We start from the raw sequence: 26,727 nt of genomic DNA on the forward strand, positions 1-26,727 counted from the left end.
TTGACCAAAAATAAAAACAACAGCACAACTGTTATATACAACAGAGGTAGGAATGTGAAAAACAAGTCAAGATACTGGAGCGAATGGGCAGACGCTATCCTAACAGTGAAAGGGAGATGAGTGTGAGATGAAGAGCTCTAGTTTTTTGTTTTGTTTTGTTTTGTTTTTTGGGTCCAGTCCTGGGGCCTGAACTCTGGGCCTGAGCACTGTCCCTCAGCTCTTCAGCTCAAGGCTAGCACTCTACCACTTGAGCCCAGCGCCACTTCCCGCTTTTTTCTTTTTGCTTATGTGGTGCTGAGGAATCAAACCCAGGGCCTCATGCATGCAAGGCAAGCGCTCTACCACTGAGCCATCTTCCCAGCCCCGAAGAGCTCTAGTTTTGAGAATAGGAAGGAATGATGAAATATCAGCAGTCACCCCAGTGGTCTGAAAAGCCTTTCCAACCAACATCCAGGAGAACTCAGTCACACACTCATACTAATTGCATCCTTAGCTATGGGGAAACCCAATAAGCAAGGTGTGTTTAACCTGGGTTGACAGGCTAAGTTATATCCAATAAACTCTATTTAAGGGTACAACTAGTTGAAACAAGCAAGAATTGTGGATGGATGCTAAATTAGCAGGTGAAAGCTTTACAAATAGCAAAACAGTTACATAATCTCAATATATCTTTCATTAACATATAAGAAAAAATAGAAATCTTAGAGAAACATGATAAACCTATTAATATGATATACTGAGAACACATCAGTTAGTTCTGAGATATTTTTGCCCAAAATCCTACTCAAAAGAAAACATCATGAGGCTGGGAAGGTGGCTCAGTGGTAGAGTGCTTGCTTTGCATGTATGAGGCCCTGGGTTTGATCCCTCAGCACCACATAAGCAGAAAAGGCTGGAAGTGGTGCTGTGGCTCATGTGGTAGAGCACTACTAGCCTTGAGCTGAAGAGCTGAGTGACAGTGCCCAAGCCCAGAGTTTAAGCCCCACAACTGGCAAAAAAAAAATTTTAATTAAAACAATTTTTTTTTGTTTTTTGGGTCTGGTTGTGGGGCCTGAACTCTGGGCCTAGGCGCTGTCCCTCAGCTCTTCAGCTCAAGGCTAGTGCTCTACCACTTGAGCCACAGCACCACTTCCAGCTTTTTTCTTATGTGGTGCTGAGGAATCGAACCCAGGGCCTCATGCATGCAAAGCAAATGCTCTACCACTGAGCCACCTTCCTAGCCCTAAAACAATTTTTTAAAAAGAAAACATCAAACTAACTCAAATTGAGGGACAGCCTGTGAAAGTAAAATCTATATTTACCAATACAATCAAGCCAAGGTCATAAAATAATGTCTCATTTTAGTGTATAGTTCTGTAAGTTTTGACAATAAACTTGTATAACTATACTACAATCAAAATATTAAACAGGTCTATTGATACTGAATTTTCCTTGTAATGCTACTTCATGGCAACCCTCTCTCACTATTTTTAGAATAGTAGTCTTTTCTAGAATGTCATATAAATAGACTCATAGCCTTTTTTTTTTTTTTTGGCCAGTTGTGGGGCCTGAACTCTGGGCCTAGGCACTGTCCCTCAGCTCTTCAGCTCAAGGCTAGCACTCTACCACTTGAGCCAAGCGCCACTTCCAGCTTTTTCTGCTTATGTGGTGCTGAGGAATTGAACCCAGGGCCTCATGTATGCAGGGTAAACACTCTACCACTGAGCCACCTTCCCAGCCCGACTCATAACCTTTTGAATTTGGACCTCTTTTTCCCCTCACTTAACCATTATTCATGTTGTTTCATGAATTAGGACCTTTTATTTTTATTGCCAAAACAGTATTCTACTGAGAGTGTGTTGCTCTATGTAATTCCCTGATTTTGATCTTTTGTATTTGTGTGTGTCAGTGCACGCACCTGGGGGGGGGGGGGGGGGGGCGGCAGTACTGGGTTTGAACTTGGCCTCACACTTGCTAAGCAGTTGCTCTATCTCTTGAGCCATGGTGCCTGCCCTCTGCTGTGGTGTGGCTGTTTAAGACAATGTCCTTGTTTATAGAAACATTAACAGCAAAGAGACATTATATCTGTAACTTTCAAATGGTTTAAAAAAATACATAAATGAATATATGTGGTAGTACATGTGTTTAGATAAAGATAATAAAATGTGGCAACATTAACATTTACATGAGGAGTGTGAGAGGAATCTTTGTATTTTTCTTTCAATATGTCCACAAATCTAAAAGTAAGTAAAAATAAAAATTAAAAACTATAGCTGGACACTGTTGGTTTATGCCTGCAATCCTAGCTACTCAAGAGGCTAAGGTGTGAGGATTGTAGTTCAAAAGCCAGTCTGTGCAAAAAAGTCTATGAAACTCTGATCTTCAATTAACTACCAAAAAGCTCGAAGTTGAACTGTAGCTCAAGCAGTTCAGTGGTAGCCTTGAGCAGAAAAGCTCAGGGACAACACCCAGGTCCTGAGTTCAAATCCCAGGACACACAATAAAAACTTAAAAGAGAATGGGGGGACAAAGGGTGAACAAATGCAGTACAAGTCATACACACTGGACACTATGTTGAAAATGAACTATACAATTTATGGGTGGAGATGGGAGGGAAAAACTGGGAGAGTAAGGGAAGGGGTAACACTGTGCAAAAAGAAATGTATTCTTTAACTGACCTATGTAACTATAACCCATCAGTACATCACCTTTATAACAAGATTAAAAAAAAAAAGCTAAGTCAAATCTAGAATGAAACATTTTGAAATGAAAAAAAGTCCAATAAGTAAAAACCTCTATAAATAAGGGAGAAAACCTCTATAAAATATAACTTATATTCTATCACAACACTAAACCTTAAGGAAACTTGACTGCTACAACCAACACATACTCAACACTCAGATCAAACATTACATTTTAGAAAATAATTTGCTACATGTTTGTAGTCCTTGAGTAACCATGGTCTAAAACAAACATTTTATTAAAATACTTTTTTTTTTTTTGTCGGTCATGGGGCTTGAACTCTGGGCTTGGGTGCTGTCCCTATGCTTTTCAGCCGCTTAAGCCACAGCACCACTTCCTTAAAATAACTTTTGAAAAAGACTTTACATAACTTGTTACTATTTATATTCCCTCAGATAGTTTTTCTTAGCTTAAACAACTTTGAATGAAAAGGAACACAATAAAAAGTCTTCCTTTCAAACAACTTTAACTTGAAATTGGAAGCTTTCAGGAAATGAAGATACAGCAAAGTTTAGGGAGGTTAATGTCAAAGATGAAATACTGCTACAACAAAGACAGGACATCTCAGAAAGTCCTTCTTTTCTTTTGGCAGACTGGAGTTTTGAACTTGGGGCCTTCCATTGGCTAAGTAGTGCACTCTACCAACTTGAGCTACTCCACCAGCTATTTTTGCCTTGTTTATTTTGTGAGATAAGGTCTTAGTTTATGGCTAGGCTAGCCAGGACTTTGATCCTCCGATTTGTGCTTTGCTGTATAAATGGGATGACAGGCACATGCCACCCCATGAAGGCACTGATTGAGGTAAGAATCTCATAAACATTTTTTGCCCAGGTTGGCCTCTAACCAGTCACCAGATCTCTACCATCCAAGCAGCTGGGATTATAGGTTTTAAGTCTTCAGTCAGTTTTTACTCACTGCTTTTCTTTGGAGCATATCCAATTAGTTTCTAGTTTATAATTTTTCCTTCCAATTATCTACTTAATACATTTGATCCTCATCTTGCAACTTAACTGCCTGTCCTCTGGTCCAGACCTCCAATACCCCTTACTACTGTCATAAGCTTCTAACATCTTAACTTTTTATCTAAAACATTCTATATACTATTGTCATCTCTTATTGAGATGAGAGGTCTCCCTAACTTTTGCTTGGGCTGGCGTCAAACCAAGATCCTCATGTTCCACCATAGCTAGGTTTATAGGTATAGACTCCATGTCCAGACCCAAACTAATCTTAACACAGAATACCATAATCTGGCCAATTTAATTTTGTATCAAAATCTCTGCACCATTTATATTCCAATATCTACCATTCATCAAAACAAGCACTCATCCCTGTGCTTTTACTCTATACTTCCTTTCCCCTTCTCCCTCCTTCCTTAGTGCTAGGATTCAAGGAGTGTGCTACCTTGCATGGCTCACTTTTGCTAATTCTTTTTTTTTTTTTTTGAGGTGGGGGGGGGGTCAGTCATGGGACCTGAACTCTGGGCCGGGTGCTTGAGCTCTTTAGCTCAAGGCAAGCGCTCTACCACTTGAGCCACAGTGCCACTTCTGGCTTTTTGTTTATGTAGTGCTGAGGAACCGAACCTCATATGCATGCGAGGCAAGCATTCTATCACTGAGCCACCTTCCCAGCCCCCGTTTTTGCTAATTCTTTTACCACTGATATATATTACATTAACCTTCTTTCACAATCCCTTTATCTAGCAAAAGAGTCAACTAAAAAGATCAAAGAATTTTATTTTTTGTAAGTTGTAGGCTTTGAACTCAGGGCCTGGGTACTGTCCCTGAGCTCTTTTGCTCAAGGTTAGTGCTCCACCACTTTGAACTACAGCTCTGTTTTTTGAGTGGTTAATTGAAGATACTCTTACAGACTTTCTTCCCAGGACAGCTTCAAACCATGATCCTCAGATCTCAGCCTCCTGAACAGCTAGGATTACAGGTGTGAGCCACCAGCGCCAGCCTCCAAGTAATCTTTTTTAAGTACCACTGACATTGTGATGATTTTTTTCCTTTAAAAAAAAGTGGAGTTGGGGATTTAGCTCAGTGGAAGAGGACTTGCCTAGCAAATGCAAGGCTAAGTTCAGTCCTTAGCTGGGGGGTAGGGGAGGGAAGAAAGGGGGGTGACAGGGGAGAACAGGCATCACTGGCTCATGTCTATAATCCTAGCTACTTATGAGTCTGACATCTGAGGATAAAGTTCAAAAACCAGCTTGGGCAGAAAAATCCATTAAACTCTTACCTGCAATCAGCCAGTAAAAAGCCCAAAGCAGAGCTTCTACTCAAGCGGTAGAATACTAGAGCCTTGAAAAAAGCTAAGAGACAAAGTCCTTCATTCAAGCCCAGTAGTGCCACACGCACAAAGCAAAACAAAAAGCCTTAGTGGCTCTTTGAAATCAAATGTGAAGTTCTAGACTTGGTTTTCAAGGCTGCCCAGAATTTTCTGCCATGTTTCATTGCCATTTCCCTCAACATGTGTTTTGTCTCCATGAAACAAGGTCTCTTAAAAAAAAAAAACTCACAAAAAATGTGATCTTGAAATTAGGCTGGAAGAATCTAGTCTAGTTCACTTGACGATTTATAAACACAAGATTATTTAATTTATTCAAGTCCTATATATTCTTTAAATGATGTTCAACTGTCATCTTCTCTAAGAAACTACACAATTATTCCTCTATCTTATGATACTAGGAATTCCTTAACATTTTAGTGTCTTGATTCACAAAATCTGGCAGCTTGACACATTTCTGCATTGTTATTCTCAACGAACAGTAAGAATGAAAGCTTACTGGGGAAAGTCTTATAGCTCTCTCTACCCCTCAGTACATTATGACATAACATACAAATAAAAGATGCTCAATAAATAGCTCAAAACATGAACAGACATCATCTAGCTGGCTTAAAAGTAGTTTCCATTTCAAAGAAACTTCAGTGATAGCACAACTACAACATTATCAATAATGTCACTGTGATCATTTACATGCCAAAGCAGTTGCCTTTTTTGTTTTGTTTTGTTTTTTGGTTGATCTTGGGGCTTTGAAATCTGAGACTGGGCGCTGTTCACCAGCGCCACAGTACCACTTCTGGTTTTCTGGTCATTTATTGGAGAAAAACGAGTCTCATGGACTTTCCTTGCCGGGGCTGGCTTTAAACGGTGAGCCTCAGATCTCAGCCTCCTGAGTAGCTAGGATTACAGGCATGAGCCACCAGCGCCCGGCTGCAGTCACCTTTTTCTATAGCAGCCAAGGTGAGTAATCACAACAGGAGTCCTCCTCCACCCATAAAATACTTTATAGAAAAAAGGTTGCCAAATCTTGATCTAGGATATAACATTCTTTCATGGCCAAAATACTTTTATTTCCAAAGGTTTGGGGTGGCTTTTTCCCCCCCTCAAAAAGTAAGTATTTTTATGGTAGCATTTGGCAGGGTCATAGAACAATATTCTCCAAGACTTAGAAAGTAGCTTATTTACTGTTTTCAGTTATCTATTTGAACATACAATTCCTGATACTAAGCTAATTTACTCAGTGATGTAAAAAGCCAGTCAATCATAATGGCTTAAAATAATCTTTGAATAAGCACCTGGACAGCCTATTTGAACAAATATCTGTTATAATCAGTTCCAAAACTAGGACTAACATTTTTCACCAGTATCATATTTTTCATTGGAAAAGATGGGATATTACCATTTCACCAAATAAACTGTGATAAATTATAACACTGAGTCTGAGTCCATTTTAAAAACTGAATCCAACTGCTTGTCATCATGAAGATTGACAACCCATGGGAAAAAAAATTGAGACTAATTTCTAATAATTAGTTGGACATATCATAAAATGAACTTTACTAGCACGTAAAGTAAACTGGATTAATCTTTTTTCCCCATTAACTTAGATGGCTTTAAACTAATTTTAGCCTCCAGACAAGACACAATTTGCAGTTTATAAAAATAGAAACAATTAATTTTTAGCAAAATTAAAAGATAGTTTATCTAGCTGAATAAAATCATGAAAAAACTCTTCAATGAAAGGTGACATAAAAATACTGTGTGAATGTGTATACTTAAACAAATTTTAATTAATCCTTTTAAGATACAAAAGAAGACACTTGAATGAGTTGAAAAGCTAAAGGCCTGTTGTTCCGTTGTATTTCCATGCACAGTGCTTTTCCAGTACATTTTGTTAAGCCACAACCACATCAAAACTTCCATATATTTCTAAACTTCAACTAATCTCCCAGTTAAAGCTTTCAAGGAGTACTATTTTCTAACAATATGCTAAAGTAAGCACAGAACTAGAAACTGTACAGGATATAAAAGTATTCTCTGATACAAACAAGATTTCCATTATGACTGCCTTACTCCCTGTGACAGAAGTCAAAAAAGTGCCAAGTAGGTTTTTCCCTGTTACATTGTCCAACACTAATTATAAAACACTACAGATGCAGCCTTTCTCAAAATGCAAAGGGATTGTGTGTATCTGCAAACAACTATTTTTTATGCTTCCAAATTCTTAATCCTGTTTGGAGCTGTCAGTGGGGGTTAATGGAAGCCTTGGATAGGAGAATTCCAATCTGGTTGGCAGATGGATAGGTTGGTTATAGCTGCATAACTATGTCTTGCCTGCAGGCACAATTCAGAACACTGTTAAAGCAATATAAAGTCTCTGTCAAGCTGAACCATTTGGATCAGTAGCAAGGAGAAATAATAATAAAAAAGAAGTTCATTTCTAGGCCTTGTGCATTTATGCTAGTATGCAGAAACTGATTAATTGTCATAGTGTGCTGGTCTTCTATACCTCAGATTTCTACTTCTGGAGTAGATTTTGCATGCTAATATAATCATTCTCCCTCTTGAGACATTAGCAAATAATCAAATGAAAAACAGGATCATAATTTACTGAGATTCGAGCAATTCTCTATGCAAATTTGACTTGTTATTGCTGCTGCCTCGTTAATCTGAATGCCTTTGACAAACTCCTTTGATTTATGAACTCATGACAACTCCAATGTGTATATATTTTGCTAGATTGACATTATCATTAAGAGTGGGTGGACTGAGCTCACATGAATGGCTGATTTTATTCGCTGGTGTCTGCTGCTCAACAGCTGAGCATCTCCTCCTCACAAAGCCCCTGAGCGGCAGGCTCTTCCCATCTTCCCATCCATTCATCATCTCGATGTTAATTGGCCCAGGCTTTAAGCAAATTTTCAACACGATTTAAAGGCACGATGACACTGATTACTGACCCTCTGCCATACGGTGCCTATTGATTAACCTGACAGAGATGATGAGCTTGAAGGAAACTAGGTGTGTGGGGACCTCAGGGGGAAAAATATATTGTCTATGCAGGCAAACACTTGTCATTACCTCACAAGCCAGAATTTGCACAGCACACATTCTTAAAAGATACTACTGCTCTAACATCTATAGCTAATACAATGCACTTTCTGTGTTCAGAGATGTTATAAATGTCATGTCAAAACATATGACACATGTAGTATTTAGAATTCCCCAGATAAATGGCTACCTTTTATGCTTGTAGTGGCTGATACATACATATATAGACATACACAGACACATGCACATATATACACACATACATATATGTGGTGTATCTGTTAAAGGTTAAATTAAAAGTACTAGGTCTGGTAGTACCATACATAAAACAGTAACAACAGAGAAACCAACTAGGATCTTGAAAATAGAAGAAAGGAAAGATTAGAACTATCTGCTGCTCTCCTACCATTATTACAGTAAGCTGCCATACTAGAATTAAGAGAGATAGTCTTAAAGATAAAGTATCAGCCTGATTTCACATATTTTGTTCTTTTTTTAAATACTGCTACCTGATTCCAACTGCCAAACCATTCCTAATACAGAAATTAACAATATTTTAACATAAAGCAAAATAGTATTTTAACAAACACAGCCCTTAAATTCTTGCTTACCCATATCTAATAACTATTATACAAATTGTTTACTTTGGAAAATTGTGCAGAATCTGTGACATTAAGCTTTATAAAATCTAAATGCTTCATTATTAAAGGAAGACATAAAAGTTCATAAGTAATAATATAATAATTATTGTATTAGTCAATGAACAAAAATCTGCCTTATGATACTGCTAGGTCTGCAAATTTCCACAAAGTCAGGCAGCATACCATCAAGGATCTGACAAAAACCATCTTTAGATAGAGATTGCTATTATTTCAAACAAGCCAAGAAAATGCTACCACCACCCCTGGCCACATATATCACCTTGTTTACTTACGAGTCCTGGAGGGGGGGGCGGGAGGGACAGCCAATATACAGTTTTATACACGAATACTGTGAAGTAGCACTAACTGTTATTTCAAAGGTAAAATAATAGAAAACTGTACAACAACTCAGCTATAGTCCCTATTACAGTGACTTGGGCTGTTAATGTAAGAGATCAAATGTTTTTCGCATCAAAAGCATTGGTGACCGTTATACTGGAACATGTAGCTTACTCCCTAAAAGACTGCCTCCTGCTCTTTTAAGATAAACAGGCTCAACTGAGCACTGAGATGCTCTGATAAGGACAGAAGAGATGAACTGTACCAGGGAGTGACAAGGGCGGAGCATGAACAAGCAATGTTGCTTCTGTTAACTCTCAAGTCAAAACATCTCAATATAACATTTTAATATTTTATCATTAAAAGTGTAGCTACCTGAGAAAGACAAATTCAGCAATCAATATGGGGGAACCCTACTCCAAGCAGCTAGAACAATTATGTCTGTTTTGGGAAGAGGAGCGATATCACACCATTGCCTGAACCTATTTCCTTTGTGACTTCTTAATGAAAGGCTTTAACAGCAAATTAACAATGACTAAGTATATAAAAGAATTTATCATGTTAATATGTTCCACATCAGAAGCAACAGTCCATTTAATTTCTAAAGTTTTTTTTAAGCTCTTAACTCTTGGTTTAAAAATGAAACTTACTATCTTACCAGTATGTAGATTTCCCCTCATTTTTTGTGCTTAAAATGACAATACAATCACCAAACTATTAACTATTTATAGTAATATGGGCTTAATACTTTACTATCCCAAATAGGTTTACAATGTAGGCCCATTTATATACAAGCACTGGTTGTTCTTCTTGTCAAACTACCAGTCCTTAAAAAGTTTCTTACATGTTTATCTATTTAAACTATAACAATGCATACTGAACCAAATAAGCATAGTGAAATAAATATAAATCCACTGGGGGAGGGATTAGGAACAGAAAGTAAAACAGACAACATGTGATCAAAGAAAAAAATTAGCTTCTATGTGAATGCTACCTTTCAATCTAAATATTACCCCCATGATTGTGTTCAGGACATGATTCTCTTTGCTGCCATAATTAATATTTTATCCAGTGACCATCATATTCATCCTAGTTGAATTAAGAGGCAAATATCTGCATCTACTAATAAGGATATCTGGTTATTTCAGTAACTCAAAGCATTATGTATACTTTTCTGATTTCTCAGAGAAGGATGAGAGTTCAAATCCATTTTTGCTAGTGAAATATTATCTTGTTATCCCTTTTTCTGAGTGTTTTCTGGGGTTTGGTTTTGTTTCTTGCTAAATGACTTTACTCATCTTGGATATCTTCCTTGCTTTGTTTTTATTTTACTTCAGTCCAAATATGTCAGAAACAGATTTCTTTTTTTTTTTTTGGGTCTGGTTGTGGGGCCTGAACTCTGGGCCTGGGCGCTGTCCCTCAGCTCTTCAGCTCAAGGCTAGTACTCTACCACTTGAGCCACAGCGCCACTTACAGGTTTTTTCTTTTTGCTTATGTGGTGCTGAGGAATCGAACCCAGGGCCTCAGGCATGCAAGGCAAGCGCTCTACCACTGAGCCACCTTCCCAGCCCAGAAACAGATTTCTTTAAACTGATAAATACTGTGGTCCCTAAATGTCTGCTATTATGGAATGAAAACTGTCCCACATGAAAATATATTGTGGAAAAAGCAGACTTGGCTAAGTTAAGATTTATGTCTATATCACTATTGTTGAACTGCCCCTTAATTTAATCATTTTTTGCCTTATTAATAGTCATTTCATCATTTTGTTATTATTCTGTGGCCATAGAACCTTATATAGTCTTTTGTTGTTGTTGTCGGTTGTGGGGCTAAACTCTGGGCCTGGGTGCTGTCCCTCAGCTCTTCAGCTCAGGGCTAGCACTCTACCACTTGAGCCACAGTGCCACTTCTGGTTTTTTCTGCTTATATGGTGCTAAGGAATCGAACCCAGGGCCTCATGCATGCAAGGCAAGCACTCTACCACTGAACCACCTTCCCAGCCCCCCTTATATTGTCTTTTGGCATCAGTGGCTCATACATGTAATTCTAGTTATTGGGGAGGCTGAGATCGGAGGACTACAGTTCAAAGACAGCCCAGACACTCTTATCCCCAATTAACTGCCAGAAAACCTAAAGTGGCACTGTGGCTTAAAGTGGTAGAATGCTACCCTTGAGCGAAAAAACTCAGGAACAGTATCTAGGCCCTGTGTTCAAGCCACACAACAAATAAATAAATAGATAGATGGATAAATAAATAATATTGCCAGGTGCCAGTGGCTCATGCCTGTAATCCTAGCTACTCAGGAGACTAAGATCTGAAGATCATAGCTCAAAGCCAGCCCAGGCGGGAAAGTCTGTGAGACTCTAATAGCCAATAAACCACTCAGAAAACAGGAAGTGGCACAGTGGCTCAAGAGGTTTACAAAATACTAGTTTCAGATGTTTACAAGGGGCTGGGAAGGTGGCTCAGTGGTAGAGTGCTTGCCTTGCATGCATGAGGCCCTGGGTTTGATTCCTCAGCACCACATAAACAGAAAAAGCTGAAAGTGGTGCTGTGGCTCAAGTGGTAGAGTGCTAGCCCTGAGCTGAAGAGCTGTGGGACAGCATCCAGGCCCAGAGTTCAAGTCCCATGACCGACAAAAAGAAATGAAATCTACATTAGTTTCTTTTCTCAGTATTATCTCAAAAGTCTTAGTGAAAGGGCAAGTTTTACCATCATTTAGTAGGAGTGGAGTGGATATTAATGATCTTTTGTTGATTTAAAAAAAAAAACAAGGGGCTGGGAAGGTGGCTCAGTGGTAGAGAACTTGCTTTGCATGCTCGAGGCCCTGAGTTCAATTCCTCAGCACCACATAAGAAAAAAGCCGGAAGTGGCGTTGTGGATCAAGTGGTAGAGTGCTAGCCTTGAGCTGAAGAGCTGAGGGACAGCGCCCAGGCCCAGAGTTCAGGCCCCACGACCGGACCAAAACAAAACAAAAAAAAAAAACCTAAAAAAAAAAACAAGTTAGAAACATTAATTCAACTGTTCCTAAATTATTCTGGTTTTCATTTTAAAGTGACCATTTAATTTAATAATCATTTTACCACAAAAAAATCAAACTGGGCTCATTTTGATCAATGGTCTGTTATTAGCTATTACCAAAATAATTTGTTGTATAGAATTTTAAAAAGTGTTCCATTAACTTCAGAATTTGATGATAAGAGGTTAATTTCAAACATTAATTTTAATACCACAGCACTTTTTCTTTTTTTGGGGGGGGGGAGGGGTCCGGTTGTGGGGCCTGAACTCTGGGCCTGGGCGCTGTCCCTCAGCTCTTCAGCTCAAGGCTAGCGCTCTACCACTTGAGCCACAGCGCCACTTCCGGCTTTTTTCTTTGTGCTTATGTGGTGCTGAGGAATTGAACCCAGGGCCTCATGCATGCAAAGCAAACACTCTACCACTGAGCCCCTTCCCAGCCCGGCACTTGTTCTTATAGTACAAAGTTTTTCATTTCATAACAGACAATTTTGGGATTAATTTCTGTGCCAAGATTCACTCTTGTAAAAATAATGAATTCTTTTGGTAGTGAAGACAAGGGAGAAATAGCGGAATGTAAAACCAGTTACCTATCACTAACTGCTGTAACAATGTATCCATTCTGAGTGGATACTGGTCAGTAAAGAAAGCCTAGACATTTCTAAATGCCAGTGGTTCCCAACATCTCCTTTCCCTCTGAGTAGAATGAAGTCTGAGAGTACTGACTGGTGGGTCATTCAACCCACCAGAGCCTTGAAAGGTTTCAAGAATAACAGAGGTCATGTAATTGCCAAAAGAGCATTAGCCACTCAATCATAATGGATAATTAAATGACCTACAGGATTCTTGAAATAGCTGCTCTATATTTGGTCTATTACTTGTGTCCCTCAAGATAAGCTAGTGTTTGGTCTGTCTTGACCTGCGTAAGTCCAACCTGTGCCTGAAAACCAGCTGCAGTCTTCTCTATTGCTTTGTAACCCCCACCACACTATACTTTCAAGAGGACACACATTTAAAAAAAAAAAATCAATCTTGTATCCTTCTCCCTATTGTGCTCTCTAGAATACAAATTATTTAAGCAAAGAAAAAAAGTAAATTCCTAGCTCTGATCTTTGGGGGACAGAATAAAACACAAAAAAGTATACAAAGGAAAGTCAAGATGACATTTTAAAACAAGTTTTGCTCATAAGCTTTCAAGGACTTTACATTTGATTATAGCTAATGTGAGATTATTATTACTATTTTATTATTATTATTTTGTGTTGGTGTAGCTAGTCATTAAAACTCCAATTGCCTAAACTGCTTTTTTTTTTTTTTTTTAATCTTTAAGTAGTTGTACTAGACTGCCTTTTTGATAGTGTGGGCTATTGGGCTATTAGACTCTCCTGGTCTAAGTTTTAAGTCTATATAGAAAGCAAATTGCCTCAACAAAATGAAATGTGTGTGTGTGTGTGTGTGTGTGTGTGAATGTTTACATAATAGCAGCACCAAAACGAGTAAGAACCTCACTTCAAATTTTTATCTGAATAGTTTACCAACCACACAACAATACTGGCCTGAAATATACAACCACATAGAAGCAGCTGCATGAAATAACAAAAATATACTAGAGAATTTGCTTCTTTAGGAGAAAAGTGTCTGCCTGTGGCCCTAGAAGTAATTGTATATCTAGCAAGCACTACAGAAAGAGGCAAGGGACAAGTAACCAAACACAACCCCACAATAATGGCAAGGAACAAGGGATGTGAGGGACAAAAGAGCTCACATTTAGTATACCTTGGAGGCTTGTAGGATTTTTCTGTTTCCACAGGAAATTATGTCGTTTGAGGCTACTGACTATCATGATCTCTTACTAGTACATGAATGGCTTATTAAACCTAGAACATATCTGTTTTAGTTAACTTCTGGGCAGGGAGGGGGCTAGAAGGAGAGAAAAGAACAAAATGTACTTAAATGCTGAATCTTTTCTCCAGGCTGAATGCCTTTCATCCAATAAGACATTCAAAGCAGTGACCCAGCAAATGGATTGAAAAAGCAATCTTCCGTCCCAGTGCCACATTATCATTCCTATTCAGTATTCTCCATGAGATATCTCAATCAGCTGTGTGTAAGTGACAACGCAGCCCATTGCTGGGTTAATTAAACATTTGACTTTAACACCCTCCCCATCATTAAGCAAATAAAAACAGATAATTCAAACTGCACTTCATCCTCAGGGTACACAACACACATGTCAAAATTAAGAGAGTCCAAGGCCTCTAGGGAATTCTGCTGCGGCTATAATCAGTTTAAATCTTATCTGGTTTATCAATTATTCTATTGATTAAACCAAAGTGATTACACACAACTCCTCTGCCACATGGGATTGATGTCAGCAGAGTAAGAAAATAACTCCAGGAGGTTCCAAACTGATTTAAAAAGAGACCAACAGACAGACCAATAATAGTCGATTATTACATACCAGTGATCCATAGACTGAAGAGTTGATTCTTAGTTTCAGGCGGGTGAAGTGAACTGTTTCCAATCACTATGTTTCTCTGATATACCTTACAGTTAGCTTGAGTAAATTTATGTTGTGGAAGATCAACATATTTTCTACTGATTTAAGCAGAAGCTAACATGGTCAGCAGTTGAGATATTTTTATAGATACAAACACGTAGCTGTAACAGAAAGAAGCTAAAACATGGAAGACTAATATTTTTCTGATTTTATTACCTATATGTAGATGGCCAATAATATGTATAGAAAAGTGACAAGAAATGTTTCTCCTGAAAAGATGCACTCATGCAATCCTAAAATACCAAGTTCCTATAAAACAGAATCTAAAACATCAGAAAAGATCTTACCCCAGACAAGTCATGACTCCTTTATTAATTCCAAGGGCAAATATCTTCAAAGCCAGGCTGAAAATACAGATCTGTACCTTCAAATGGAATGTTGATGCCCAACCATAACACATTGGAATTTCTACCAGAAAACTGTAATCACAACTTAGATATCCTCCTGCCCCATTCATTGTGTGATTTCAACTGTCTGGAATCCTTATCACCTCAACGTCAAGCATGCCCTTTCTCTCTATGAGTAAAACATTAATAAATCTACTAACAAAATCAGGAGAGGAGAGACATAAGACACACCTGAAATCTGTGTACTACTAGCCATGCTCTTCAGAAAGGCAATGTGTGCAATATTATGTTGACACCACATGTGCATTCAACCATAATTTAACTTATCTCCTTCAGATTTGTTTTCAGGCAGGCTAAGAAACCTGCATTAGCATGCTGTATTCTACACTCACCACTAGAAATACTGAGGGTGCTATTTGTAATTGTATTCTTTTTAAGAGGTTTGTTCTCTGCAGCTGTTTTCTGCTTGCAGTGTATTTTGTGTAATCAGCACATCATCATAAATACATTGGCTGTTCCCCTGAGGGTAGCTGTCAGTGTTTAATTTACAGAACAACCTGGCCAATGTGAATTTTAACACTACAGCACTATGGCAAGGAGTTACCACATTCTGTGAAAAACAAGTTTCTATGAATTTTTATATCAAAAGCTGGTCCCAGGACAATTTAGACTCCAGAAAATAGACTGTTTAAAGAAGTACTTTATACCTTATATGCAACAGACTCTCCCAATGATAAACTTAGCAGAAGCCCTAATCTATAACTCCCAAACCCCAAGTGGATACTACCAACACTGGAGACACAAAGATTAAGAATCTATTATCTAAGCCAGTGCCAGTGGCTCACGCCTATAATCCTAGCTACTTGAGAGGCTGAGATCTAAGGATCACTGTTCTAAGCCAGCTCGGGCCAGAATGTCCATGAGACTCTTATCTACAATTAACTACCAGAAAACTGGAAATGTTACTGTGGCTCAAGTGGTAGAGTGCTTGCCTTGAGCTGAAGAGCTCAGGGACAATGCCCAGGTACAGAGTTCAAGCCCCACGACTGACACACAAACACACACACACAAAAAAATAAATCTATTATCTACCAGCAGGAGGCAGTATAACAAATATTATCCTCTTCAGAATCATCATTGCTCTCTTAAAAGGTATGTAAAGTGTCAAATACCAGCCTTGAGCCAGTGGCTCACACCTGTAATCCTAGCTATTCAGGAGACTGAGATCTAAGGATCACAGTTTAAAGCCAGCCTGGGCAGATAAGAGTCCATGAGACTCTTATCTCCAATAAACCACTCAGAAAACCACAAGTGGCACAGTGGCTCAAGTGGTAGAGTGCTAGCCTTGAGCAGAAGAGCTGAGGGACAGCATTCAGGGCTCAGAGTTCAAGGCCATGACCCAAAAAAAAAAAAAAAAAAGTCAAGCACCAGTAACTCATACATGTAATCCTAGCCACTGAGGAGGCTGAGATCTGAGGAGATTTTTTTTTTTTGGGGGGGGGGGGGGGGGAGTGTCCGGTCGTGGGGCCTGAACTCTGGGCCTGGGCACTGTCCCTCAGTTCTTCAGCTCAAGGCTAGCCGTCTACCAATTGAGCCACAGGGCCAGTTCCAGCTTTTTTCTTTTTGCTTATGGGGTGTTGAAGAATCGAACCCAGGGCCTCATGCATGCATGACAAGCGCTCTACCACTGAGCCACCTTCCCAGCCCTCTGAGGAGATTTTTTTTTTGGGGTCCGGTCATGGGGCCTGAACTCTGGGCCTGGGCACTATCCCTCAGCTCCTCAGCTCAAGGCTAGCGCTCTACCACCTGAGCCACAGCGCCACTTCTGGCTTTTTTTCTTTTTGCTTATGTGGCGCTGAGGAATCGAACCCAGGGCCTCAGGCATGCAAAGCAAGCGCTCTACCACTGAGCCACCTTCCCAGCCCTCTGGGCAGATTCTTAATCAGCCATTAACCAACAAAAAAACAGAAGTGGAGCTGTGGCTCAAAGGCAGAACACCAGCCTTGAGAAAAAGCTCAGAGACAGCACCAGGCCCTGAGTTCAAGCCCCAAGATTGCCACAAGAATAAATAAGCTGGTGCTGGTGGTTTATGTCTATAATCCTAGCTACTCAGGAGGCCGAGATCTGAGAGATGAGGTTCAAAGCTAGCCCGGGCAGGAAAGTCCAGGAAAGTCCATGAGATTCCTATCTCCAATTAACCACCAGAAAACTGGAAGTGGTGCTTTTGCTCAAGTGGTAAAGTGCTAGCCATGAGCTGAAGAGCTCAGGAGATATTCAAACTTCCTCAAAATTATAGTAAAATTTAATTTTAAATGAGTAGAGATTCTTAAAACCTAATTATTTATATGTAAGATTTTCTAACATCTTTAAGCGACTGGCCTCAATATTTTTAAACTCAGTGATCAATTTTATTACAGCTAAAATTGATATACTTTTGCATAATCAAATTTTTTTTGGGGGGGGGGGGTCCGGTCGTGGGGCCTGAACTCTGGGCCTGGGCGCTGTCCCTCAGCTCTTCAGCTCAAGGCTAGCACTCTACCACTTGAGTCACAGCGCCACTTCCGGCTTTTTTCTTTTTGCTTATGTGGTGCTGAGGAATCGAACCCAGGGCCTCATGCATGCAAGGCAAGCGCTCTACCACTGAGCCACCTTCCCAGCCCTATAATCAAATTTTTATCTTAGCTGGGCACTGGTGGCTCACACCTATAATCCTACTCAGGAAGCTGAGATCTGACACAGTTTGAAGCCAGTCCAGGCAGGAAAGTCTGTGAGACTCTTATCTCCAATTAATCACAGAAAAAGCCAGAAGTGGCACTGTGGCTCAAGTGGTAGAGTGCTAGCCTTGAGCAACAGGAGCCCAGGCACTGCACCCAAGCCCAGAGTTCAAGCCCTGGGACCAGCTAAAATAAATAAATAAATAAAAATAAAAATCGAATTTAGCATAATACAGAATAATGTACTAATGATGTACTCTGTAGCCTTTATTCCTGTCCATTTTGCAATCTAGTCAAGGATATGACTTCAAAATTTCTGTTAACCAGAAAGAAGCACTGCTACGTAGGAATGCAAATAAACCATGGTACAAATTCATTCTTTTAAGACATCTCAAAAGAGTAATTTTTTGCATTTATGTCACATGAAAGGCAAAGTGAAAAAGGCTAGAAAATTTTCGATCAGTTCAATATTTGTATCTTAGTAGTTCATAAAAAAACTCCATGCCTAATAAAACAAATCTCAATTTTAAATGAAGAAATGTATTACCATGCTTTATCAATTTAGAATTTCAAAAATAAATTCTAGGACCTTTTGAACTAAACTGGATGGGGTTAGACTAAGGTCATGCTAGATCAGATGACTGTATTTTCTTCCCTGGAGACCATGTAGTAGTTCCATAGGCTGCCATTAGATAGCAGCACAGTACACACCATCAGTCATGCCTCTCATAATCTCTCAGTTAAAAGTGAGAATTACCTCAGTTACACACACACATACCACACACACACACACATACACACACACACACACACAGATTCTAATTCAATTAGTGCAGTCGGCAACTCCAGAAAAGAGTAATTCAATTAGTGCATTGTGGAGCTCTACAATACCTCTAAGCAGATGTTCACCATCTTCAGGAACGCAGCTAGGTTTAAAATACCTGTACCATTCAGACATGCCACTACAGTATGTCATTTGTCAAAGTGCTTACATATGCTTTACTGGCTTCAAAGAAAGGGCAAGAGAACAAACAGGCTATACTCCTGGAAATGGTTCACCATCCATATCAAATAAGCATATGCAACTTTAGGCTGCAATAATTAAATTACATTGTCCTAATGGTGTTTAAGACAAAATGTATCCTGGCACTTCAGAGGTCGGAGCAGAAGAATTCCAAATTGTTGCCAATGTAGACTATAGTAAGACACTGTCCTAAAAGGAAGAAGGTACACGCCGGTGGCTCATACCTGTACTCCCAGATACTCAAGAGGCTGAGATCTGAGGATTGCAGTTCAAAGCAAGCCTAGTCTGGAAAAGTCTGTGGAAACTCCTATCTCCAATTAACTAGCAAAAAGCCAGAGTGGAACTGTGGCTCAAATGGTAGAATGCTAGCCCTTAGCAAAAAAAGCTCAGAATCAGCATCAGGCCCTAAATTCAAGCCTCAGGACCACCACACACACACACACCAAAAAGTATATTATATTATTATACACTTTTTTTTCATACTATTAGTGCTTAAAAAAAAAAAATTCTCCCAAGGCCAGGAGCTGGTAGCTCACGCCTGTAATCTTAACTACTGAGGAGACAGAGATCTGAGGATACAAGTTCCAAGCCAATCCATGCAAGCCCTAAGATTCTTTATCTCCAATTAACTACCGAAAAGGCTGGAAGTGGGTGAACAAATACAGCAGTGGTACTCATTAGACATTATGTTGAAAATGAACTTGTGGGTGGGAGTGGAAGGGAAAAACTGAAAGAGAACAAGGGAAGGGGTGACACTGTTCAAAAATAAATATATTCATGCTGGACGCTAGTGGCTCATGCCTATAATCCTAGCTTCTAAGGTGATTGAGATCTGAGGATCACAGTTCAAAGCCAGCCCAGACAGGAAAGGCTGTGAGATTTTTGTCTTCAATTATCCACCAAAAAACTGAAAGTGGTACTGTGACTCAAAGTAATAGAGCACTAACCTTGACCAAAAAAGCTCAGTGACAGAGCCCAGGCCCTGAGTTCAAGTCCCATGACCAAAACAACACACACACACACACACACACACACACACACACACACACGTCTATATATTTAAAATTTCTAGATTACTTATGATGTAACACAATTGTTATGTTGCTATACAATATTATTTAAGGAATAATGACAAGAAAAAGGTCTATTACAAGTGTAATTACATTTTATCTACAACTAGATAAATTCCCAACTGAGAATCCAAGGTTATAGAGGATCACCGTTATATGAAAAAGACAACAATTACCTTATATTATCACAAAGGGCAGAAGTAGAACCAGTGAGTGAACAGAATTTGGCTTGGGCTGGAAATGTGGCTTAGTGATAAGAGTGCTTGCCTAGCATGCACGAAGCCCTGGGTCTGATTCCTCAGTACCACATATACAGAAAAAGCCAGAAGTGGCACTGTGGCTCAAGTGGTAGAATGCTAGCCTTGAGCAAAAGAAGTTCAGAGACAATGCATAGGCCCTTCGTTCAAGCCCTACGACTGGCAAAAAAAAAGAAAAAGAAAAAAAAAGAAAAGTTTGGCTCATTCTTTTTTTTGTGTGTGTGTGTTTTTGTCGGTCGTGGGGCTTGAACTCTGGGCCTGGGGCGCTGTCCCTCAGCTCTTCAGCTCAAGGCTAGCACTCTACCACTTGAGCCACAGCGCCATTTCCCGCTTTTTGCTTTTTGCTTATGTGGTGCTGAGGAATCGAACCCAGGTCCTCATGCATGCAAGGCAAGCACTCTACCACTGAGCCACCTTCCCAGCCTCTGTTTGGCTCATTTTTAAAGGAATTATTTCAAAAAAAAAAAAAAATCAAGAAGTTGAGCTCACTATAAAGGTGACTGAGCACAGATTAGATGTCCCCTGGCAAACATACTTGATAACAGATTCCTGTATTAAGAAATGTATGTGACTACATGGCCCTCTGATATACCTTTCAATGCTGAAATCCTATGGCTGTATAAACAGGCTGATTTTTGCACACGAGGTAAGCCTGTAATATAAATAATAAAGCTAATTATTATAGGGTGTTGGTAGTATAAAAGCCCATAGGTTCTGACATGTTTTCAACATAACACATTAAAAGAATAAATAGACCAAGAGAAAAAGAAATTTTGTAGTTTCTTCTCCATTAGATTTAGAAGATTCCATAAATGCACAAAATTTTGCCTCATTTCTTGAATAAATACTTGCACCCGCTGGGCGCTGGTGGTTCATACCTGTAATACTAGCTACTCAGGAAGCTGAGATCTAAGGATCAAGGTTCAAAGCCAGTCCGGGCAGGAAAAGTCTATGAGCCTTTAGACCAAATAAACTACCAGAAAACTGGTAGTGGCATTGTGGCTCAAGTGGTAGAGCACTCGCCTTGAACTGAAGAGCTGAGGGACAGCGCCCAAGCCCCGTTCAAGCCCAATGACTGACCAAAAAAAAAAAAAAAAAAAAGATTGAAAAGAATGGTTTATTTTCATTCATTCTCTAGAAATCAGACAATGAAAAGTCAATATCTAGAAGAATAAGTTTTTGAAAACTCCCCTGCTGAGCTATGACAGTGGGTTCTTATAGCTTACATGCAAATGTACATCAATATTTATGCTTTAAAACTACAGAGTAATACTTAAAAATAGTAACTAGTTCTTAATATACTCCCTTTTGTCTTACTTTCTGAGCACTATATTTCTAAGGGAGGATGGTATATAATTCTATATGCTACATACTCCTTCCAGCATAACCACAAAGTGGGAATTAAGAAATGTCAGAAATGGGCTGGGAAGTTAGCTCAGTGGTAGAGCACTTGCCTTGCATGCCTGAGGCCCTGGGTTCGATTCCTCAGCACCACATAAGCAAAAAGAAAGAAGCTGGAAGTGGCGCTGTGGCTCAAGTGGTAGAGGGCTAGCCTTGAACTGAAAAGCTGAGGGACAGTGTCCAGGCCCAGAGTTCAGGCCCCACAACCGGACCCAAAAAAAAAAAAAGAAAAAGAAATGTCAGAAATTACTATTATCATCTTCCTGGTTCATTTCACTACGTGTTTGAGATACAGAAAACTCTTGATTTACACATTTGCAGAGAGGGCTAATTGTCCAGTAAGAGTAAAGTCAAGTACCTTAAAGATAAACATGGTCTACATTCCAAAAGAATTGCAATTAAAACATTACTTGCAAGTTCTATGCTTCCAAACTAAATGAAAATAAAGAATGCATTTCATAATAGTATAAAAAATATTTGCTTTTAAAATGTACCTCATTTAAAACAATCAAACAGGGCTGGGAAGGTAGCTTCATGGTAGAGTGCTTGCCTAGCAGGCATGAAGCCCTGGGTTCGATTCCTCAGTACCACATGAACAGAAAAAGCTGCAAGGGGCACTGTGGTTCTAGTGGTAGAGTGTTCACCTTGAGCAAAAGGAAGCTCAAAAACAGCGCCCAGGCCCTGAGTTCAAGTGCCAAGATGGCAAAAAAAAAAAAAAAAAAATCAAACGAAAGAAATCTCATTCTTTCCTTGAAAATATGTACCAAGAAATATGGGTAGGCTTTGTTGTTGTTCTATAGTTTGAACTCCTGGCCTCTAGCTGTCACTTGGCTTTTTTGCTCAAGGCTGGCACTCTACCACTTGAGCCACATCCAGCTTTTCCCTGGTTAACTAACAATAAGAGTCTCTTGTAAGCCAAACGCCAGGGGCTCACGCCTGTAATCCTAGCTACTGAGGAGACTGAGATCTGAGGATCACAGTTCAAAGCCAGCCTGGGTAGAAAAGTCCGTGAGACTCTTATCTCCAATAAACCACTAGAAAACTGGAAGTGGCGCTGTAGCTCAAGCGGTAGAGCGCTCGCCTTGAGCTGAAGAGCACAGGGATAGCACCCAAGCCCAGAGTTCAAGCCTATGACCAACAAAAAAAAAAGTCTCTTGCATTTGTCTGCCTGAGCTAGCTTCAAACTTTCATTCTCAGACCTCAGCCTCCAGCACAAAGCCTATGGGTGTTTTTTTTGTTTTGACAACAAAGATTTTCTATTCATATGCCATTATTCTTCCATATTACCTATTTATTCATGAACCCTCTTACTATAAAGACACTTTTTTAAAATTTATTTTCCTTACTAAAATTTTACTCTTTCATAATTTGACCACCTGTCAAAAGACACTGGATAATTGGAGCAGTAAATGAAATAGCTGGAATAATTCTGATTTGACTGGCAACACTGCCATATAGTAATTGCCATATAACTAACAAATGATAGCACCACACCTGTCATCTATATTATCTACCACATCTTTCCCACTATCCTGGCTCCACAAAATGGAACTGGGACCCAAGGTGATTCTTCATAATCAAGGTTGCCTAAACCACAATATTCATGTACTAACCCAAATGTAATCTCCCTCGCCCATGCCACATAGCTTGCATTTATGCTACAGTGTGAAGTTTACTTAGCTCTATTGGCACCACTTCTCTTTAACATTGTCCCCTTCCATGAATTTAAGGCAACTACTTCCAACCCTATCAATGAAAGCAGACAAATGGGGGAGAAAGGAATGAACTGCAAACACCTCAAACAAGAAAGGTTGCTTAAAAAACCAAGTGTCACATTCTGACAGTTCAATATTTCATAGCCAATACAAGGAATGTGCACCGACACTGCAACTTTAAATCTTTTCCTCTATGTCAGTCTCTCTTTCTCTCATTGTAATGCCAAAGGGAACAGCAATCAGAGTGGAGATGTTCAACGTGATAGAGGTCAGGACACCATCGGATCAACGTACCAGAAACACGACCTTGTTTATTTTTTTTCCACAGTATTATTGTTTACAGGGTGCTTTGCTCATGTACCTTGTGGTTCTTAGCTAAAAGATGAAATTACAGCCCAGGATGAAGCGCTCAGGCACACATCCAATTTGTGTTTCCATCTCAGAAAACAAAAAGCTTCTAAAGCCCTCAGGCTGCCATTCAAACTTGGAGGCTGACATTTTTAACAGCATGAACCAGAGACTGGCAGAGAGAATGATCTAATACATTTCTGACTTGTCAATCAAAGATCTCACCTCTGCTGTCTTGTAAACAGTTGGGGGCCATCTAACTACATTCATAAACCTAGGGAGAGCTTACTGCCAGCTGGGGTGCTGGAGCCACATGCACTGGCTTCTATTCACCAAAATCATGATTCAGTTTTATAATCTCACTCTAAATAGTCCACAGGCACATTTCCAGAACTACTGGAATAGAACAGGAGTAGGGAATACAAAAGAGATTTGGTCAAACACTGTGGTTATTCTCAAGCTATTAGAATCTTGTACCCATTTTATCCTCATCTTTCCAATTCCTCTCAAAGGACTGCTCTATGCTATAGCTGAAATGCTTAAGAAAATTAATGACCTACCCATTAAAAAAATTATAAGGGAAATATTATACTAATACTGTATATTAATAGTACACTAGAAATGTCCCTGCTGGTTTATTACCAGTAAAGAAACTGGTACTCCCCCCAACCCCCAACAATGACTACAGCAAAAGGAAGAAACCATAATCAACAATAGAAATCTTTTTTAGTAACGCTGATCATGAGCTTTCATTCAAATATGAAACTTCACATTCATATGCAAACTTTGTTATTTCAGAAGTGTGGAACTGTCTGTGTGTGTAACATGAGAATATAAAAATCATACTATTAAGCTGGGCACTGTGGCTCACACCTGTAATCCTAGCTACTCAGAACGCTGAGATCTGAGGATAGCGGTTCAAAGCCAGCCCGGGCAGGAAAGTCCATGAGACTCTTATCTCCAATAAACCACTTGAAAACCAAAAGTGGTGCTGTGGCTCAAGCAGTAGAGCGCTCGCCTTGAGCTGAAGAGCGCAGGGACAGTGCCCAGGCCCAGAGTTCAAGCCCCATGACCACCAAAAAAAAAAAAGATACTATTAGCTGGGTGCTAGTGGCTCAGACCTGTAATCCTCAGGAGACTGAGATCTGAGGATCAAAGTTCAAAGCCAGCCTGGGCAGGAAAGGCTGTGAGATTCTTATCTCCAATAAACCACTCAGAAAACCAGAAGTGGTGCTGTGGTTCAAGTGGTAGAGCACTAGCCTTGAGCTTAAGAGCTGAGAGACAGTGCCCAGGCCCAGAGTTCAAGACCCACGACAGACAAAAAGAAGAAGGAGAAGGAGAAGGAGAAGGAGAAGGAAAAAAATAAATCATACTATTAGCTGGCCGCCAGTGGCTCACGCCTGTAATCCTAGCTATTTTGGAGACTGAGATCTAAGGATAGTGGTTCAAAGCCAGCCTGGACAGGAAAGTCCGTGACACTCTCATCTCCAGTAACTCATAATGAAAACAGAACAATAAGCCAGGCACCTGTGGCTCACGCCTATTATCCTAGCGACTCTGAAGGCTGAGATCTGAGGACCACAGTGAAAAGCCAGCAGGAGCAGGAAAGTCCCCATGAGCCACTTATCTCCAATTAACCACTATGGCTCAAAGTGGTAGAGCATTAGCCTTTAGCAAAAGCTCAGGGACAGCCCACAACTGACAAAACAACAACAAAAGGGCTTTCATCATCATCTTAACGGACTCAACAGACTGAGCAAGATGGTAGTACACATTTATAATCCCAGCTACTTGGAAAACATAAACTGGGAGGACAGCCGAATGAGGACAGCACAGGCAAAGCATCAGCAAGAAGCAACAAGCTGGGTATAGTAGTAAATGTTTGTGATCCAAGCTACACAGAAAGCATAGGTAAGGGCTGGGCAGGTGGCTCAGTGGTAGAGTGCTTGCCTTGCATGCATGAGGCCCTGGGTTCGATTCCTCAGCACCACATAAGCAAAAAGGAAAAAAAAGCCGGAAGTTGCGCTGTGGCTCAAGTGGTAGAGCGCTAGCCTTGAGCTGAAGAGCTGAGGGACAGCGCCCAGGCCCAGAGTTCAGGCACCACGACCTAACCCCCCCCCCCCCCCAAAAAAAAGCATAGGTAATAAGAACACAGTCTAAATAAATAAACTTGATATCACTGTATTGCATATATTCACTAAAAAAAAAAAAGAATACAGTCTAAGGCTAGTCCCAGGCAAAACCTTTCCTAAAAAATAAGTCTTGAGATATAGCTGAAGTGGCAGAATACATGCCTAGAAGCACCAGGCCTTCTTGAGTATAACATTCTGTTCTGGTTTGCAGACTGAGGCAACCTCAGGTTACCTGTATAATCATTAGGGGTATTGATGGAGTTAGGGCAATGAGGTAAATGGATTATTCAACATAAAATAAACAATAAATCCTTGGTGATTTTAATGTTAGAATCACTGTGAATAATAAAACAGGAAATCACTGTCTCACAAGCAAGATAATTTACTTTAAATATTAGATGTCATGGTTGGGAATGTGGCTTAGTGGTTGAGTGCTTGCCTAGCATGTGTGAAACTCTGGGTTTGATTCCTCAGTACCACATAAACAAAAGAAGCCGGAAGTGGCACTGAGGCTCAAGTGGTGAAATGCTAATGAAAAAAAAGAAGCTCAGCTAGTTCAAGCCCCAGGACTGGCCAAAAAAAAAAGATGTCATTACTTGCATCACAGACATGTCAAAATGCACAGGAAGAGAAGAAAATATTACCAAATTTAATTAGGAGCATTAAAATAACCCAACAGGGACGGGAAGGGATGGGAAGGGGAAACAAAGGAGGAGGCTACAATGCTTGATAAGAAATGTACTCATTATCTTGCCCATGTAATTGTAACCCCTCTGTACAGTATTTTCACAATTAAAAAAAAAAAAAAACCCAACAGGTATCTAAGAATATCAGTCAGTCCCAAATGATACTTCTCCAAATTAGACTATTTCCAAGTTAAGGTGAAATGCAGCCAATTCAGGTCATCACTATTGTTTGTATTGAAAATACATATAAATAAAATGAAAGCACTGAAGCTTAAGTTTATACTTTTTTTGGGGGGGGCAGTTGTGGGGCTTGAACTCAGGGCCTGGGCACTGTCCTTGCCCTTTTTTTTCCCTCATGGCTAGCACTCTACCACTTGAGCCCCAGCTTTTTCGGTTTATGTGGTGCCAAGGAATCAAACCCA

At 39.8% G+C, this 26,727-nt stretch overlaps 1 protein-coding gene across 6 annotated transcripts in view; it reads right to left on the minus strand.

Moving 5' to 3' along the window:
• Positions 1–26,727, minus strand: part of Btrc (beta-transducin repeat containing E3 ubiquitin protein ligase) — a 165,522-nt gene that overhangs the window by 90,359 nt on the left and 48,436 nt on the right. The gene's annotated exons all lie outside the window — the stretch shown is intronic.

The sequence above is a fragment of the Dipodomys spectabilis genome, unplaced genomic scaffold, assembly GCF_019054845.1.
Source record: "Dipodomys spectabilis isolate Male_0828 unplaced genomic scaffold, ASM1905484v1 ptg000125l, whole genome shotgun sequence".
In the NCBI taxonomy this organism is placed as follows: domain Eukaryota; kingdom Metazoa; phylum Chordata; class Mammalia; order Rodentia; family Heteromyidae; genus Dipodomys; species Dipodomys spectabilis.